The 17,239-nt window shown below is 40.8% G+C and overlaps 1 protein-coding gene and 2 non-coding genes across 3 annotated transcripts in view; 2 read left to right on the top strand and 1 right to left on the bottom strand.

Moving 5' to 3' along the window:
• LOC101022063 (olfactory receptor 2B6) overlaps positions 1–16,761 on the bottom strand; it is a 69,113-nt gene extending 52,352 nt beyond the window's left edge. The window contains exon 1 of the mRNA XM_017957683.3: positions 15,768–16,761. The gene's annotated coding sequence lies outside the window, so the exon portion shown is untranslated. The remainder of the gene's footprint in view (positions 1–15,767) is intronic.
• TRNAG-GCC lies at positions 16,240–16,310 on the top strand. Its single transcript has one exon. It is a non-coding gene; the product is annotated as a tRNA-Gly (tRNA).
• TRNAM-CAU lies at positions 16,683–16,754 on the top strand. The gene has a single exon. It is a non-coding gene; the product is annotated as a tRNA-Met (tRNA).
• Positions 16,762–17,239: the final 478 nt, after the last annotated feature.

Raw genomic sequence — 17,239 nt, 5'->3', positions numbered from 1 at the left:
AATTGTAGATCTAACAGAAGTATCCAAAACCTTGTCTTAATTATCGATATAAGGTTAACAGCCCTAGCCTAAATTTTAACACTATTCGCACATCAACACAATACTAAAATCCACAATGATTCTCCAACCCCCAGTTTTACTTAGATCTTCTGTTGTTTCTGTACTTCGCACTTCCCGTTGAAGTGTCTTATTCCATCTACCAAATAAAGTTGTAGCTACATTTTAGACTGAAATCAAATGCCTGCTTTTAACCTTTTAAAATTATTCTTCCATTGTATATATTATCTCTCTCCTTTAAACCTCGAAAGCACTTAAAGGGGCCAGGCATGGTGGCTCACGCCTGTAATCCTAGCATTTTGGGAGGCTGAGGCGGGTGGATTGCCTGAGGTCAGGAGTTCAAGACCAGCCTGGGCAACAATGGTGAAACCCTGTCTCTACTAAAATACAAAAATTAGCTGGGCGTGGCGGTGTGGGCCTGTAGTCCCAGCTACTAGGGAGGCTGAGGCAGGAGACTCGCTTCAACCTAGGAGGTGGAGGTTGCAGTAGAGATCACACCACTGCACTCTAGCCTAGGCAACAGAGTGAGATTCCATCTCAAAATAAAAAAAAAAAAAAAAAAAAAAAAAAGGAAATGAAAGCAAGCACTTATAGGTTAAGTCATTAAAAAGCACATTATATAATCATGTCCACAGCTTGTTTAATGCACATTTCTTGTACAAAAAGAAATGCTTATTAATTTCATGTTAGTTCCCTTGAGGTAGCATAGATCGTAATTTCAACTTCTTCCATATGGACTTCAGAGCCCGTAAAAATGCTAGAGACAATAAACACTATAAGTTGGTTATTTGGTTGATTTTGTGAGTTACACTATTATATTAACTGCTTCATTATTATTCTTTTTCCAATTTTTTCTTTTATCAAATATGTCATAAAAGTATAAAATGCAGTAACAAAGAAATACAATTAGAATGTTTTACTTCAAAACCTTACAGTAACAACATAAATTTCAGCATAATTCTAACCCAACATGGTGGATCTTAAAACTTTAACTTGCATCAGAATCATCTGTAGGGCTTTTAAAGTTCAGATTGGTGGGGGTCACCTACCCCTAGACCTTCTAATGCAGTAAGTCTGGGGTGAGGCCTGATAATTTGCATTTCTACAAATTTCCAGGTAATACTTATGTTGCCTGTTAGGAGACCACACTTTAGGAACAGCTGTGCTAACAGTTAAAATAAATAAAGGTATGCTGCTTGCTGAGTTTCTATCCTTTATTTTTAGAAATGAGTTATAATTTAAAGGAAAATAGGAGAAAACACTAATAGAGTATATTGAAATACGAGGGGACATTCCTTAATAAAAATGTATTCATATCTTAAAGTCCAACTAAATGATATACCAGATTTCCAGAGACAAATTTTGATGTCAGCTCAAAGGCAATGTCAGGGTCCTTTAAAGAATTATGAGAAAATAGTAGAGAAACCAGAGTGATGGAGATTGAAGTATTTTATATTTTTTTAAATGAGCCATTAATTGATCTAATAAATTGCATATTGGTAAGTTCTAAAGCCATATGACAAAATTTTATATATATTTTGCCATCAGTTACCTTGTGACTATATACATATATATTCTGGCTTCATTTAGAATAACAATTACTAAACTATGTTATAGAGATACGTATAATAATTTTTTTTTTTTTTTTTCCAGACGGAGTCTTACTCTGTCACCCAGGCTGGAGTATGGTAGCACAATTTTAGTTCACTGCAACCTCCGCCTCCTGGGTTCAAGCAATTCTCCTGCCTCAGCCTATGGAGAGTAGCTGGAATTACAGGCAAGTGCCACCACGCCTGGCTAATTTTTGTATTTTTTGTAGAAACAGGGTTTCATCATGTTGGCCAGGCTGGTCTCAAACTCCTGACCTCAGGTGATTCAATTGCCTTGGCCTCCCAAAGTGCTGGGATTACAGGTGTGAGCCACTGCACCCAGCCTATAATTCTTGATTTCTTTTTTTTTTTCTAATTCAACTTTTAGTTTAGATTCAGGGGGTACATTTGCAGGTTTGTTACCTGGGCATATTTTGTGATACTGAGGTTTTGGGTATGATTGATCTTGTCACCCAGGTACTCAGCACAGTATCAATAGTTAGATTTTCAACCCTTGTCCCCCTCCCCACCTACCCACTCTAGTAGTCCCTAGTGTCTACTGTTGCTATCTTTATGTCCATGAGTACCCAATGGTTAGCTCCCACTTATAAGTGAGAACATATAGTATTTGGTTTTCTATTCCTGTGTTAATTCACTTAGGTTAATGGCCTGTAGCTGCATGTTGCTGCAAATGACATGATTTTTTTCTTTTTTATGACTCATGGTATTCCGTGGTATATACGTACCACATTTTCTTTATCTAATTCACTGTTGGTGGGTTCCTAGGCTCATTCCATGTCTCTGCAATTGTGAATAGTACTGTGATGAACATATGAGTTCATGTGTTTTTTTGGTAGGATTTGTTTTCTTTTGGATATATACCCAGTAATGGAATTGCTGAGTGGAATCGTAGTTTTAAGTTTAAGAAATCCCCGAACTGCTTTCCACAATGGGTGAATTAATTTACTTTCCCACCAACAGTGTATAAGTATTCACTTTTCTCCATAGCCTTGCCAGCATCTGTTGTTTCTTGACTTTTTAATAATAGCCATTCCAACTGGTATGAGATAATATCTCACTGTGGTTTTGATTTGCATTTCTCTGGTGATTAGTGATGATTAACATTTTGTCATATGTTCATTGGCTGCTTGTATGTCTTCTTTCAAGAAGTGTCTGTTTATTTCTTTTGTCCATTTTTAATGGGTGTTATTTGCTTTTTGCTTGTTCAATTGTTTAAGTTCCTTAGAGATTCTGGACATTATGCCTTTGTTGGATGTGTAGTTTGCAAATATTTTCTCCAATTCTGTAGGTTGTCTGTTTACTCTGTTGACAGTTTCTTTTCTATGCAGAAGCTCTTTAGTTTAATTAGGTCCCAGTTGTTAATTTTTGTATTTGTTGCAATTGCTTTTGAGGACTTCGTCATAAATTATTTCCCAAGCCCCATGTCCAGAATGGTGTTTCCCAGGTTTTCTTCTTCGATTCTTGTAGTTTGAGTCTTACATTTAAAACTTGAATCTATCTTTAGTTAATCTTTGTGTATGGTGACAGATAAGGGCCCAGTTTCATTCTTCTGCATATGGCTAGCCAGCTATTCCAGCACGATTTATTAAATAGGAAGTCCTTTCTCCATTGCTTAGTTTTGTCAATGATCAGATGGCTATATGTTTGTGACTTTGTTTCTGAGTTCTCTATTCTGTTCCATTGGTCTATGTGTCTCTTTTTGTACCAGTGTCATGTTGTTTTGGTTACTGTAGCCCTTATAGGATAGTTTGAAGTCGGGTAATGTGATGACTCTGGCTTTGTTCTTTTTTTCTTAGGATTGCTTCGGCCAGTGGGACTCTTTTTTGGTTCCATATGCATTTTAGAATAGCTTTTCTACTTCTGTGAAAAATGACGTTCATAGTTTGATAGGAATAGCATTGAATCTATAGATTACTTTGGCTGATATGGCCATTTTAACAATATTGATTCTTCCAATCCATGAGCATTGAATGTTTTTCCATTTGTTTGTGTCATCTATTATTTCTTCAGCAGTGTTTTGTAGTTATCCTAATAGAGATCTTTTTGTTTGTTTGTTTGTTTGTTTGTTTGAGACGCAGTCTCACTCTGTCGCCCAGGCTGGAGTGCAGCGGTGCGATCCTGGCTCACTGCAAGCTCGGCCTCCCAGGTTCATGCCATTCTCCTGCCTCAGCCTCCCGAGTAGCTGCAACTACAGGCGCCTGCCACCATGCCCAGCTAATTTTTTTGTATTTTTAGTAGAGGCAGGGTTTCACCGTGTTAATTAGAATGGTCTCAATCTCCTGACCTCGTGACCCACCCCCCTCGGCCTGCCAAAGTGCTGGAATTACAGGCGTGAGCCACTGCGCCCGGCCTAATAGAGATCGTTTACCTCCTTCATTAGATGTCTTCCTAGGAATTTTGTGTGTGTGTAGCTATTGTACATGGGATTGCCCTCTTGATTTGGCTTCAGATTGAACATTATTTGTGTATAGAAATGCTACTAATTTTTGAATGTTAATTTTGTATCCTGAAACTTTACTGAAGTAGTTTATCAGTTCCAGGAGCCTTTTGGCAAAGTCTTCAGGGTTTTCTAGGGATAGAATCATATTCTCAGTGAACAGAGATAGTTGCACTTCTTTTTCTATTTGGATGTGTTTTACTTCTTTCTCTCACCTGATTGCTCTGGCTAGGACTTCCATAAATCTTGATTTCTGAATAGAATTTGCAAACAATTCTTATCTACTTCTGTACAACATGGAGCAATAATGACCAAAATGTCAAAGCGGTTCCATTTGTCCCTATCTTTTTGTAAAATCTCACTCAAAAGATGATTAATAAAACACTATCACCCTGAAAATATCATTATAAGACTTAAGTGTTTTGTCCTACTAGAATATGCACTTATAAATAACTTGCATGAATTTAAAGAGAACAGACTTCATAAGTTAAAAATGACATTAAACTTTGGGAAATTAATAATTCTAGAGAAATCAGAAGTAAAATTAAAAAATAAAAGCAATAAATAAAAGGATGAAATTTAACATAAATCAAGATGGACACATTTACTTCATTTGTATACTACAGAATAGTATTAGTAGAAATATGACTGGCAGTGAATCCCATAGAAGCCCAGCTAAGACATATGGATAATAAAACATGTAGATTATTGGCTTTAGTTTGAGGATTTTTATCTTAAGAGATACATTATAAAACTAAAATGCCTACACAAAATAATGACTAGAGAATTGAAAAATCAGAACATCATGCCTCTTGAAGAATTATTGAAGGCATTTATTTTTTCAATGTTGAGTAGAAAATGCTTTGTCAAAGTATGAAGCAGAGCTTTCTTCAGGTATTTAAAGAGAAATCATGTGCATAGCTTAGTTTGTCTCATAAAGGTTAGAAATCCTACTAATGCATAAAAATTAAAAAGTAGATCTGAGCATGATATACGGACACACACACACACACACACACACACAAATAGATGTTATACCATGATGAAATAGCTGACCATTTCTGGCAATTTGGGAAAACAGAATTCTATATAAAATAGAGATTAAAGAGGAAAATGCGTTTCCTCTTTAAATTCTGTTTTAGGGATTTTCTTTTGTGAAATAACATTTGTGATAACAATTTCTGTTAATGACCAAAGAAACAAAAACAGGCAGAGAAAATGATAGCTATAACTAAACCTTTGGAATAATGTCATGTAAAAGAAATTGAGTTGATTCCAAGGAAAGAACTGGATGGAAGCTATTCTGATTTAGCATATAGAAGTCAATGCTAGAAAACATGAAATGGCTTGAATGGGTAAATATCTGTGGAGATACGATTTTCAAATATGAGAAGTAGTCCAAGGGAAGTTGGACTATGTGACTTATAAGATCCCTTTCAATCCAAAAAGTGTATGGCTCTGCCAATTACAATATAGGAGAAATTTGGTTAGATTTTTTAAAAACTTCCTGAAGATAAAAGATGGGGTTTAATGGAATATTTAAACAAAGGATACAGTGAAATAATCAACTGTATCAGTTTCCCAGGGCTATCATAACCAATTGTCATGTACTTGATGGCTTAAAACCATAGAAAGTTATTATCTCACAGTTCTGGAAGCCAGAAGTCCGAAATCAAGGTACTAGCAAGGCCATGTTCTCTCTGGAGGGTGGTGGGCAGAGGAGGTGTGGTGGTGGTGGTGAACTTGTTTCCACTTTTTTTGTTTTTTAGTGACTATTGGCATGCCCTGCTCATCCTTGTCTTGTGGCTACATCACTCTCAGCTCTGGCTTCATTTTCATATCTCTTTCTTTTCTGTGTGAGCCTCAGTCAAATCCCTCTTTGCCTGTCTCTTACAGGAATTCATGATGGCATTTAGAATTCACTCAGATAATCTAGAATAAATGTCTCCTCCCAAGATTCTTAATCACATCTTTCTCCATATAAGGTAACATTTGCAGATTCCAGTGATTATCACCTAGACATATCTTTTGGGAAGGGCCATCATTCATGGTACTGCATCATCTGTATCATTTAGGGCTATATAGTCCATCATCTTCCAAAGAAAAGAGCATAAAATTTACTTTTGAAGGGTCAGATTTTTAAATTTTAGATTCTTAAGGAAATGAGCAAGAATCCAACTGTATTCCTACTCATAGTATCATTACTATCTTATGAGAATTTGTAAACTGCATACATTTTCCTGTTTAAAACAACAAACACATAGATTATATCATTTTTCAGTACATACACTGAATTGACCACAGGGCAAAAATTGGTGAAAAAATAAAATCTTTTGTGCAGATATAAGAAATCAATATAGTTTTTAAAAGGTGCATGAGTATTAGCACCATATGGATAGTGGAATTATTAGGAAGATAATACAGTCTGTCTCTCTGTGTATAATTTAAATATAGACACAAAATACATTGTCATATTTATCATATTTTACTTTTCTAAGTTATTTACATTAAGAATAACAATAATAGTCCCATAAATATGTCACAGGTTTTTTTTTTAAACACCATTTCCAGTACCAAAATGTGTCCCACATATGCTCCAATAAAAAGACACAGATCATCAGACTGATAAAAAAGCAAGGCTCACTATATGCGGTCTATACAAAAGGTACTTTAAATATAAGGACACTAGCCGGGCATGGTGTCTCACACCTGTAATCCCAGCACTTTGGGACCCCAAGGTGATCACTTGAGGTCAGGAGTTTGAGGCCAGCCTGGCCAACATGGGGAAACTCCGTCTCTACTAAAAATATGAAAATTAGCAGGACACAGTAGCAGCACATCTGTAATCCCAGCTACTTGGGAGGCTAAGGCACTAGAATCGCTTGAACCCGGGAGGCGGAGGTTGCAGTGAGCCATGAAATGTGCCACTGCACTCCAGCCTGGGTGACAGAGGGAGACTGTTCCAAAAAATATATAAAATAAAATAAGATAAAAATATATGTGTGTGTGTGTTTGTGTATGTGTATATATATGTATCTATAATGACACACACAAGTAAATAGTAAAAGATTGGAAAAGGCAGCCATAGTAACATTAATCAAAAGAATTGGCTATGTTATTATAAGAAAAGGTAGATTTCAGAGTAAAGAATATTGCCAAGAATATAATCATTTAATAATAATAAACCAATCCATCAAAAGGACATGTGAATCTTAAACATTTATACACATGATAACTAAACTTCAAAATACATACAGAGAAATCTGGTAGAGATGAAAGAGGTAGGTATGCCATGATTATAGGTGATTTCAGCACCCCTTCATCAATAATAGATAGAACAAATAGACAGAAAATCAGTAGGCATATAGAAGACTTGAACATTATCAACCTAAGTGATCTATTTGACATTTATAGAAGGCTCTACATAGCATCAGCAGAATATGCGTTCTTCTCAAGCGCACACACATTTCCCATGATAGACCATGTTCTAGAATATAAAACATCTATCAGTATAGTTAAAAGGATTCAAATCATAGCAACGTATGTTCCCTGACAACACGTTTTGTTGCAAGCCTGAGAGAATTTTAGTTCAGTTATAGATGTTTGCTTCTATGCCCCACAGTTTATATTCCAAATTTCATAAATTCTAAGATGTATATTTTCTCACATTTAACTTCTCTTAAAAATTGCTGTTCATCTCTAATCTATGACTTTTACAATCATGTTGGCCAGGTGACAGTCACAACATAGTTGCTATTGCAGTTGTGAATTGCAATGTGTGAAGTTCACTGTTACTCCTGATAGCCTAGCTGGCTAACTGGAATCCTCCATGTTTCAGTCAACAGATGATTTTAGGACCATTTATGGAAGGACTATAAGTCTGAGTTGTATCCTGAAAACTTTGTTGATACTGTGAAAGAAAAATCAAAATTACTAAACTAAAGGGAAAAGTCAAGCTGGGAACTACTCAGGGCAAACCTTCCCCCCCCCATTTTATTTAAAGTCATCCCTCTGCTCGCTGAGACAGATGCATATTCTGATTGCCTTCTTTGGCAAGGCTTATCAGAAACTCAAAAGAATGCAACAGTTTATCTCTCACCTACCTGTGACCTGCAAGCCCTTCCCTGCTTTGAGTTGTCCCTGCCTACCTGGACGGAACCACTGTTCTTCTTACATATATTGATTGATGTCTCATGTCTCCCTAAAATGTATAAAACCAAGTTGTGCCCCAACCACCTTCGGTACATGTCGTCAGGACTTCCTGAGGCTGTGTCATGGGTGTGTGTCCTCAATCTTGGCAAAATAAACTGTCTAAATTAACTGAGACCTGTCTCAAATTTTGGGGGTTCACAATACTTTCTGGTAAGCTCAAGAATGCAACAGCGTTTGTATTTGCAGAATAGGTATAGTAACTATTACTAGATTACAGGGAATACTGTAAGAGTTCAGAAATTTAATGGTTCAGCATAATTCTGGGAACATAGTAAGTTCTCACTGAGTATCTGCTACAATAATGTTTCAAATATTATTGTCCCTCAGTAGCAGGTAAAAACTGTGGCTCAGATTGACACATACTTTGTAACAGGGAGTTCCAAAATTTGAATTCTGGCCAGTACCTCCAAATTCCAGTTGTTTGCCACTAAACCACTCTTTTCATATGTGTTAAAAGTGTAATTGAATTACATCTTCTATTTAAGAAACAACTTATTCTTTTCAAAGAAATCACATTTCTTATCTCTTTGAACAGATGTTCTTATTTCCATTGTACACGGGCAGAAATTGAAACATGACAATTATCTAGTCAAGGTTGTCCAGCCAATCTAACAGAGAAATGTCCTTTTCACTAGAGAAACACTATAAGGTTAACTTGGTTTTTCACAGGAAAACTTGAGCAAAAAAATGAGAATATCAGGATTGTTAAGCATGAAGAAAATTCTAAAAACAAGAGACAAAAGTTGATAAAAATGAGAGTCACTCATGCCTGTAATCCCAGCACTTTGGGAGGCCGAGGAGGGCAGATCACAAGGTCAGGAGTTCGAGACCAGCCTGGCCAGTATGGTGAAACCCCGTCTGTACTAATAATACAAAAATTAGCCAAGCATGGTGGCACATGCCTGTAGTCCCAGCTACTTGGGAGGCTGAGGCAGAAGAATTGCTTGAACCAGGGAGGTGGAGGTTGCAGTGAGTCAAGATCATGTAACTGCACTGCAGCCTGGGTGACAAGAGCGAAACTCCATCTCAAAAAAAAAAAAAAAAAAAGGAGAAGAAGAAGAAGAAGAAGAAAGCCTCAAGTAAGCATGTGTACAACTTCAGTAACACATTGTGCATGCAGCCCCTCCAAGTGCTGGCAGGGCCACTGTGCATGAGCACAGTCCACCCCAAGGGAAGAATCAGGGGAAAAGGAATGCAACTCCCCGGAAACATGCCAATGGAAGCATGCTAACATATAAAGTCCCAAGTCAAACATCAAACAGCGCACTTGAGTCTCTCAAGTCACCCACTTGGCCGTCTTCCAAGTGTACTTTACTTCCTTTAATTCCTCTCTAAAACGTTTTAATAAACTTTCTCTCCCAGGGCGCAGTGGCTCATGCCTGTAATGCAAGCACTTTGGAAGGACAAGGCAGGTGGACCACCTGAGGTCAGGAGTTCGAGACCAGCTCAACCAATATGGCGAAACCCCATCTCTACTAAAAATATAAAAATCAGCTGGGCGTGGTGGTGTGTGCCTGTAGTCCCAGCTACTTGGTAGGCTGAGGCAGGAGAATTGCTTGAACCCAGGAGGCAGAGACTGCAGTGAGCCAAGATTGTGCCCACTGCACTCCAGCCTGGGCAATAGAGTGAGACTCTAGTTCAAAATAATAATAACAATAATAATAATAAAATTTTCACTCCTGCTCGAAACCTTACCTCTATCTCTCCCTCCGCCTTATGACCCTCAGTCTAATTGTTTCTTCTGAGGAGGCAGGAGGTGAGATTGCTATAGACCTATACCGATTTGACGCAGCTAGTATCACAGCCAGCAAGGTATGGAATGCCTTGATGGCATCACCTGAGAACTTGTTACAAATGCAAATTCTTGCATTCTATTCTGACACACTGCTTTAGAAACCCTAGAGTTTGCGGCCCAAATATCTTTGTGTAATAAGCCCTCTAGGTGATTCTGATGCATGCCAAAGTTTGAGAACCACTGGTTTAAACTATTTGAAAATTGGGCTGTTGTCAAATTGAATGCTGAGTAACCAACCAACATTGCATCCTTCAAGTGTCTACGAGGTGAACAACACCATGCTAAGGGGTACAAATTTACTCATTCATTTGATGGGATTCAAGACATGCTACCCCAAAATATGGCACCTTGGCATTTGAGAAAACATCAGAAGCAGGAAGGTCACTCTTTAACCTTCATTTAAAGTAGGTCATAAAGTGAACTAGTGAAGTATTAACTCTCACTTTCATTCCAAAGGTACCCTCCCTAAACCTGGAGGAAAGCCTTATCTTGGCCACTGCGCCTTATCTTGGCCAGGCGCTGTGGCTCACGCCTGTAATCCGAGCACTTTGGGAGGCCGAGGCAGGCGGATCACGAGATCAGGAGATCAAGACCATCCTGGCTAACACGGTGAAACCCCGTCTCTACTAAAAATACAAAAAATTAGCTGGGTGTGGTGGTGGGTGCCTGTAATCCCAGCTGGTCGGGAGGCTGAGGCAGGAGAATGCCGTGAACCTGGGAGGCAAAGCTTGCAGTGAGCCGAGATGGTGCCACTGCACTCCAGCCTGGGCAACAGAACAAGACTCTATCTCAAAAAAAAAAAAAGAAAAAAGAAAAAAAGAAATGTCCTTATCTCTGAAGACATAGGAATACAGAAGAATCTAAACAGGTCTGCTAAGATCCCCCCAGTTTATTACCATTAGATCATACCCCTTCTGTCCTACAATGATATTTCTCCCCAGCTATCCACTTCTTCATCAAACTTAGCATAGAAATACACAGGTATCTTTGAAATTTGTCTCTGAAGGCTTCTGTGTCACATAAAACCTAGAATAAATAAGTTTCTGTTGTTAATTTGTCTTTTGTTATAGGGGCCTCAGCCATGAACCTTGAGATGGGTGAGGAAAAGATATTACTTTACTGATAAGTACTTACTGCGCATCTACTAGGTGCCTGCATATTTTCAGAAATTGCAGACACAGCAGTAAACAAAACTGACAAAAATCCATTTCTTTGGGGGACATCTAATCTGGTGGACAGGAAATAAAGTGAAATTTATGCTAGGTCAGAAGGAACTAACTGCTATGAAGAAAAAGGCAAAGCAAGAAAGAGGGGTAGGGTGTGTACATTTCTCTGTTTGAAGGCAGATGTTGCTGCGTCAAATAGTGATCAGGCAAGCCCTCAGTGATGACAAATGGACACTTAAAGGAGGAGTAAAATTGAAGAAGGTGAAAGACCTGCAGGAATTTCTTGGGGAAGACGTTTATGGGCATAGGGAAGACAAACTGCAAAGCCTGTACTGAGTCTGTGTGATATGGTTTGGCTGTGTCCCCACCCAGATCTCATCTTAAATTGTAGTTCCCATAATTCCGACGTGTCATGGGAGGGACCCAGAGGGAGGTAATTGGATCATGGGGGCAGTTTCCCCCATGCTATTTTTGTGATAGTAAGTTCTCATGAGATCTGATGGGTTTTATAAGGGGCTTCCCTCTTTGCTGGGCTCTCGTTTCTCTCTTCTGTCACCATTTGAAGAGAGACGTGTTTGCTTCCCTTTCCGCCACGATTGAGAGTTTCCCGAGGCCTCCCCAGTCCTCAGTTAAACCTCTTTCCTTTATAAAGTACCCAGCCTTGGGCAGTTCTTTATAGCATCATGAGAACAGGCTAATACACTGTGGTTGGAAGGCTCTAAAGAATTACCTGGCTCTTCATTGGTTGAAGCACAGTGAACAAGGCCTGGCGTGGGAGGAGAGGAGGCATGTGTGGCAGGAGGCAGGGAAGTAGGGCCTCGTGGGTGATTTTCAGGAATACAGCTTGGTGTGTACCTACTTACACATTATCTGCTCCCCGTCCCCTTCCCATCTAAGCTGCTTCCCCAAGGAGGGGGCCTTCACAAAGGCGAGGCTGAAGAGTAGGTGTGAGAATGAATGAATGAGCAGCATGAGAGGGATGGTACTGATGAAAACTACTTTTTTTTTTTTTTTTTTTGAGACGGAGTTTTGCTCTTGTTGCCCAAGCTGGAGTGCAATGGCGTGCTCTCGGCTCACTGCAATCTCTGCCTCCCAGGTTCCAGCAATTCCTCTGCCTCAGCTTCCCGAGCAGCTGGGATTACAGGCATACGCCACTATGCCCGGCTAATTTTGTATTTTTAGTAGAGACGGAGTTTCTCCATGTTGGTCAGGTTGGTTTCGAACTCCTGACCTCTGGTGATCTGCCCGCCTAGGCCTCCCAAAGTGCGGGGATTACAGGCGTGAGCCACCGCGCCCGGCCGAAAACCACCTTCCTGGTTAAAAGAGGGAGAGCAGAGGCCCTAGAACTACTGGAGTACGGTTTCTAATGTTGCTAGTGGGCCAGTTCAGGTTCTTGACTTCACGGCACAAAATAATTTGAAAGTGAGTCCTAAATAAGCAAGAGTTTATTGCAAAACGAAAGTACACTCTGATAAAGCTGATCAGAGAGGGCTGCTCAAGAGACAGTACTGGCTGATACTGGACAAACTCGCCTCACGGGAGTCTTACATGATTATTCATGAGCAGGTGGGAGGACATTGCTATAAAACATGTTCTGGGTGGTCTCTTGGTGCACTGTGGTTTTGCATGGTAGCACATACATCGCATGTCTCATTAGCATGTTAAATATCCCCCTGGGGTGTGTTTTTTACTGCTATAATGAGTATAGGTCAATTTAAGGACACCAATCACGGGTTTCTGTGCTTGCGCCTATTGGAGGATTTTTTTCCCCCTTTTTGCTCTTCTAATTCTTCGCTGCAGAATGTTCCAACTGTCAGGCCTCTGAGCCCAAGCCAAGCCATCGCATCCCCTGTGACTTGCACGTATAGGCCCAGATGGCCTGAAGTAACTGAAGAATCACAAAAGAGATGAAAATGCCCTGCCCCGCCTTGACTGATGACATTCCACCACAAAAGAAGTGAAAAATGGCCGGTCCTTGCCTTAAGTGATGACATTACCTTGTGAAAGTCCTTTTCCTGGCTCATCCTGGCTCATCCTGGCTCAAAAAGCTCCGCCACTGAGCACCTTGTGACCCCCCACTCCTGCCCACCAGAGAACAACTCCCCTTTTGACTGTAATTTTCCTTTACCTACCCAAATCCTACAAAATGGCCCCACCCTTATCTCCCTTCGCTGACTCTCTTTTCGGACTCAGCCCACCTGCACCCAGGTGATTAAAAAGCTTTATTGTGCACACAAAGCGTGTTTGGTGGTCTCTTCACACCAACGCGCATGACACCAACCATAAGTCCAGGATGCGGCTGGTTTGTGCACTGTCAGGCAATTTGTCCTCTCCATTTATTTAGCAAGTTTGTCCTCCTTTAAGAGAAGCTATGATCACCGTATCTAATCTACCTCATTTAAACTAGGTTCCATATCTGAAATCGAATGCAGATATGTGTGTGCATGCACAGGCTTCTAGAGAGTGAGTCCAGATCTTTCATCACTGTCTTAGCTTGGGCTGCTATAAAAAACAACATAGGCCGGGCGCAGTGGCTCACGCCTGTAATCCCAGCACTTTGGGAGGCCAAGGTGGGTGGATAACGAGGTCGGGAGTTCGAGACCAGCCTGACCAATATGGTGAAACCCCATCTCTACCAAAAATACAAAAATTAGCCGGGCGTGGTGGCGGGCGCCTGTAATCCCAGCTATTCAGAAGGCTGAGGCAGGAGAATCGCTTGAACCCGGGAGGCAGAGGTTGCAGTGGGCCGAGATCACGCCACTGCACTCCAGCCTGGGTGACAGAGCGAGACTCCATCTCAAAACAAACAAACAACAAACAACAACAACAAAAACTGCCACCATAGACTGGGTAGCTTAAACAGACATGTATTTCTCACAGTTCTAAGGCTGGAAAGATCAAGCTGCCAGCATAGCCTGGTTCTGAAGGGGGTATTTTTCCTGGTTTGCAGACAGTTACCTCCATGATGTGTCCTCACATGGCAGAAAGAGGTAACGTCTTTCCTGTATCTTCTTATAAGGGCACTAATTCCATTCATGAGGACTTAACCCTCATGACCTAATTACCTCCCAGCTACCTTCAAATATGTCACATGGGGAACTGGGGCTTCAACATATGAATTTTGGAGAGACACAAACATTCACATTCTGTGAACCGAGGTCTTAAGAATCCCCAGCCCTGTACTGCAGCCTAGGCGACAGAAAGATACCAAAATAAACAAAACAAAAAAAGAAAGAAAGAGGCCGGCCGCGGTGGCTCACGCCTGTAATCCCAGCACTTTGGGAGGCCGAGGCGGGCGGATCACGAGGTCAGGAGATCGAGACCATCCTGGCTAACACGGTGAAACCCCGTCTCTACTAAAAATACAAAAAATTAGCCGGGCATGGTGGCGAGCGCCTGTAATCCCAGCCACTGGGAGGCTGAGGCAGGAGAATGGCATGAACCCAGGAGGCGGAGCTTGCAGTGAGCCCAGATCGCACCACTGCACTCCTGCCTGGGCAACAGGGCGAGACTCCGTCTCAAGAAAAAAAAAAAGAAAGAAAAGAAAGGAAAGGAAAAGAATCCCCACCCAAGACTTTCCCCAGAATATGATCAGGAATATCAGACCAGTGCTTTTGGCATTGATAAGCTTTCAAAAGCAAGTTTAACTTCTGAGTTTGGCCCTTACATTTATGCTCAGGTAAGGTTGAGCAGCAATCTACCTTAAAAAGGAAAAGATTGCTGGAAAAATTTGTGCTTCAGAGGAAAACTATAACACATCTTTCTGTGTCATCTGATTCCGATTGTACGGGAGCTATTTTACAACTCTGCAAATTGTAGATAATGATGGCAATACAAAATTCTTCGTATCTATGGACATGCAAATTAATTATATACTGTGGTAGGGACAAAATGGATGGCCATCTTCTTTAAACACGTTTGGGGAACATCTCACCAAAACAGTTTTGGCCTCATTTACACACCTATTTTAATATTCCTGATCTATAAATAGCATCTGTTCTTTGGATTCTCCTATATGTGCTGCGAGCACTCTTTGGATTCTCCTTTGAACAGGTATCAACACCTCACCAATTACCTCATTGAGTTACACAAATTTTTTTTACCCGGGTTCATTTTTATATTTATATTAGAGTCATCACTGCACCCGTTGTGGAAATTATTCTTCAATGAGACCTTTGCGCTCAGTTTGCCAGGAAGAAGTTTCCAGTGCCACCCCATAACCATGGCAACTGAAGCATAAGGTAAATCCACAAAACTCTTAAATCCCCCACTGCCTCCCTTTTCTTTGGGGAGCCCAGTGGAGAGCAACACTAGGTTCCTGTTTGACTCCCCTTCCCTCTGGCTCCTCCCCTCCTCCCTCCTCTTTTGGCCGCCCTACCTTCTTTATCCTCTGCTCTGGTTCTCTTCCTCCGCGGTCCTCCACTTCATTTTCTTTATTCTTCGTGCTCATGTAACCCTATTCTACCTCTCCCGTTCCCTCCAGAACCTACCTGGACTTTGAGCGGTCATAAAATGTCTTCTGCCTCCCAAACTAAGGAATTTGGCATCTTCCGTAGCGCTTCCTGAAACTTAAGAGTCCGGAGCTTGAGAGCACTCGGCAAGTGGATACCCAGGGCCCTGCAGCGGCGGACAGAGTCAGCTCAGGAGCCCGCACCCGCGTGGTGAAGGTGCAGGCCCAGTCGGAGCAGTCCAACTGCGCCGCTGAGACCGTGCGGGAGCCGGGCAGCCCACACACGGGCCAGCCTCCAGTGTTGCCAGAGACGCTTTGAAGTTGCATTGAAAGGGATTTTTTTCTTCCTGAAAAGAAGGGAAGAAGGCAAGAAGGCTCTGTTATGAGGCTCTATTCAATAAGAACGGAAAGCTACCTAAATATCTTTTTGAAAACAAGGTCTATGGTATCAGTTGGATTCCTGAAAAATGGCAAAGCATTCCTAGAGACGGCAAGGTTTGTCTGTACAGCAAGCATTGGTGGTTCAGTGGTAGAATTCTCGCCTGCCACGCGGGAGGCCCGGGTTCGATTCCCGGCCAATGCAGCGGTGACGTTTTATGCTTCTTGAAAACTACGCATTATAGTTCAGAAGTTGGATATTTTCCCTATACGGTTTTTTGCCTTAGTCTTACGTCCTGACTACATGATAAAGCAGGCAGGGTAGCGACAGGCTATTCTTACAGAAACATCGAGGTTTTCTTTTTTTTGCTTTCAGAATGTTTGATACCAATACACGCTGAACTCATCCTCATGTTTGCAGCATAAATAGAACTAGTGGCCCTTGGTGGGGGGTGGAAATCAGATTTATTTAACTGTACCAAAAAACCAAAATCCCCACCAACTTTTACCAAAATCCCCACCAACTTTTGAGGTAAACATCACAAAGAATTTCCCGGCAGAGTAAGCTTCCGCGTGTAGCAGAGTGGCGCAGCGGAAGCGTGCTGGGCCCATAACCCAGAGGTCGATGGATCGAAACCATCCTCTGCTAGTCTTTCTTTTTTTTTTTTTTTTTTTTCCCCTAAAAAGTTACTTAGGATATACTGTCACCAACCTTCCTTCCCTTGCTAGGTCAATCAAAGTGAAAGTGACAGCAAATGGAAGTATTCACATTCCTTAGAGGAGAAAATCAGAAAGCAGCTTTCAGTTAAGAAATCAGAGGTATCCCATCTTACAGAGCGGGAATTGATACTAAGTCCATGAGCTGAAATACCTCCACCTCTACATACTATCATTTTGTAAACTATAATTTAAGTTTACAGTTTACAGTTTATAGGTAGGTAAATTTTAGAGATTCAGTTAAAGAGAATTGGAAGTATTTATTTTATTTTTATTATTTTATATTTTATATTTTATTTTATATTTTATTTGAGACAGGGCCTCACTCTGTCACTCAGGCTGGAGTCCAAGTGGCGCAATCATAGCTCACTGCAACTTCGAACTCGTGGGCTTAAGCAGCCTTCTGAGTAGCTGGAA

The sequence above is a fragment of the Papio anubis genome, chromosome 6, assembly GCF_008728515.1.
Source record: "Papio anubis isolate 15944 chromosome 6, Panubis1.0, whole genome shotgun sequence".
Taxonomy (NCBI): Eukaryota; Metazoa; Chordata; class Mammalia; order Primates; family Cercopithecidae; genus Papio; species Papio anubis.
The sequence above is the reverse complement of the archived record's forward strand: the minus strand, read 5'-3'. Positions and strand labels throughout refer to the sequence as shown.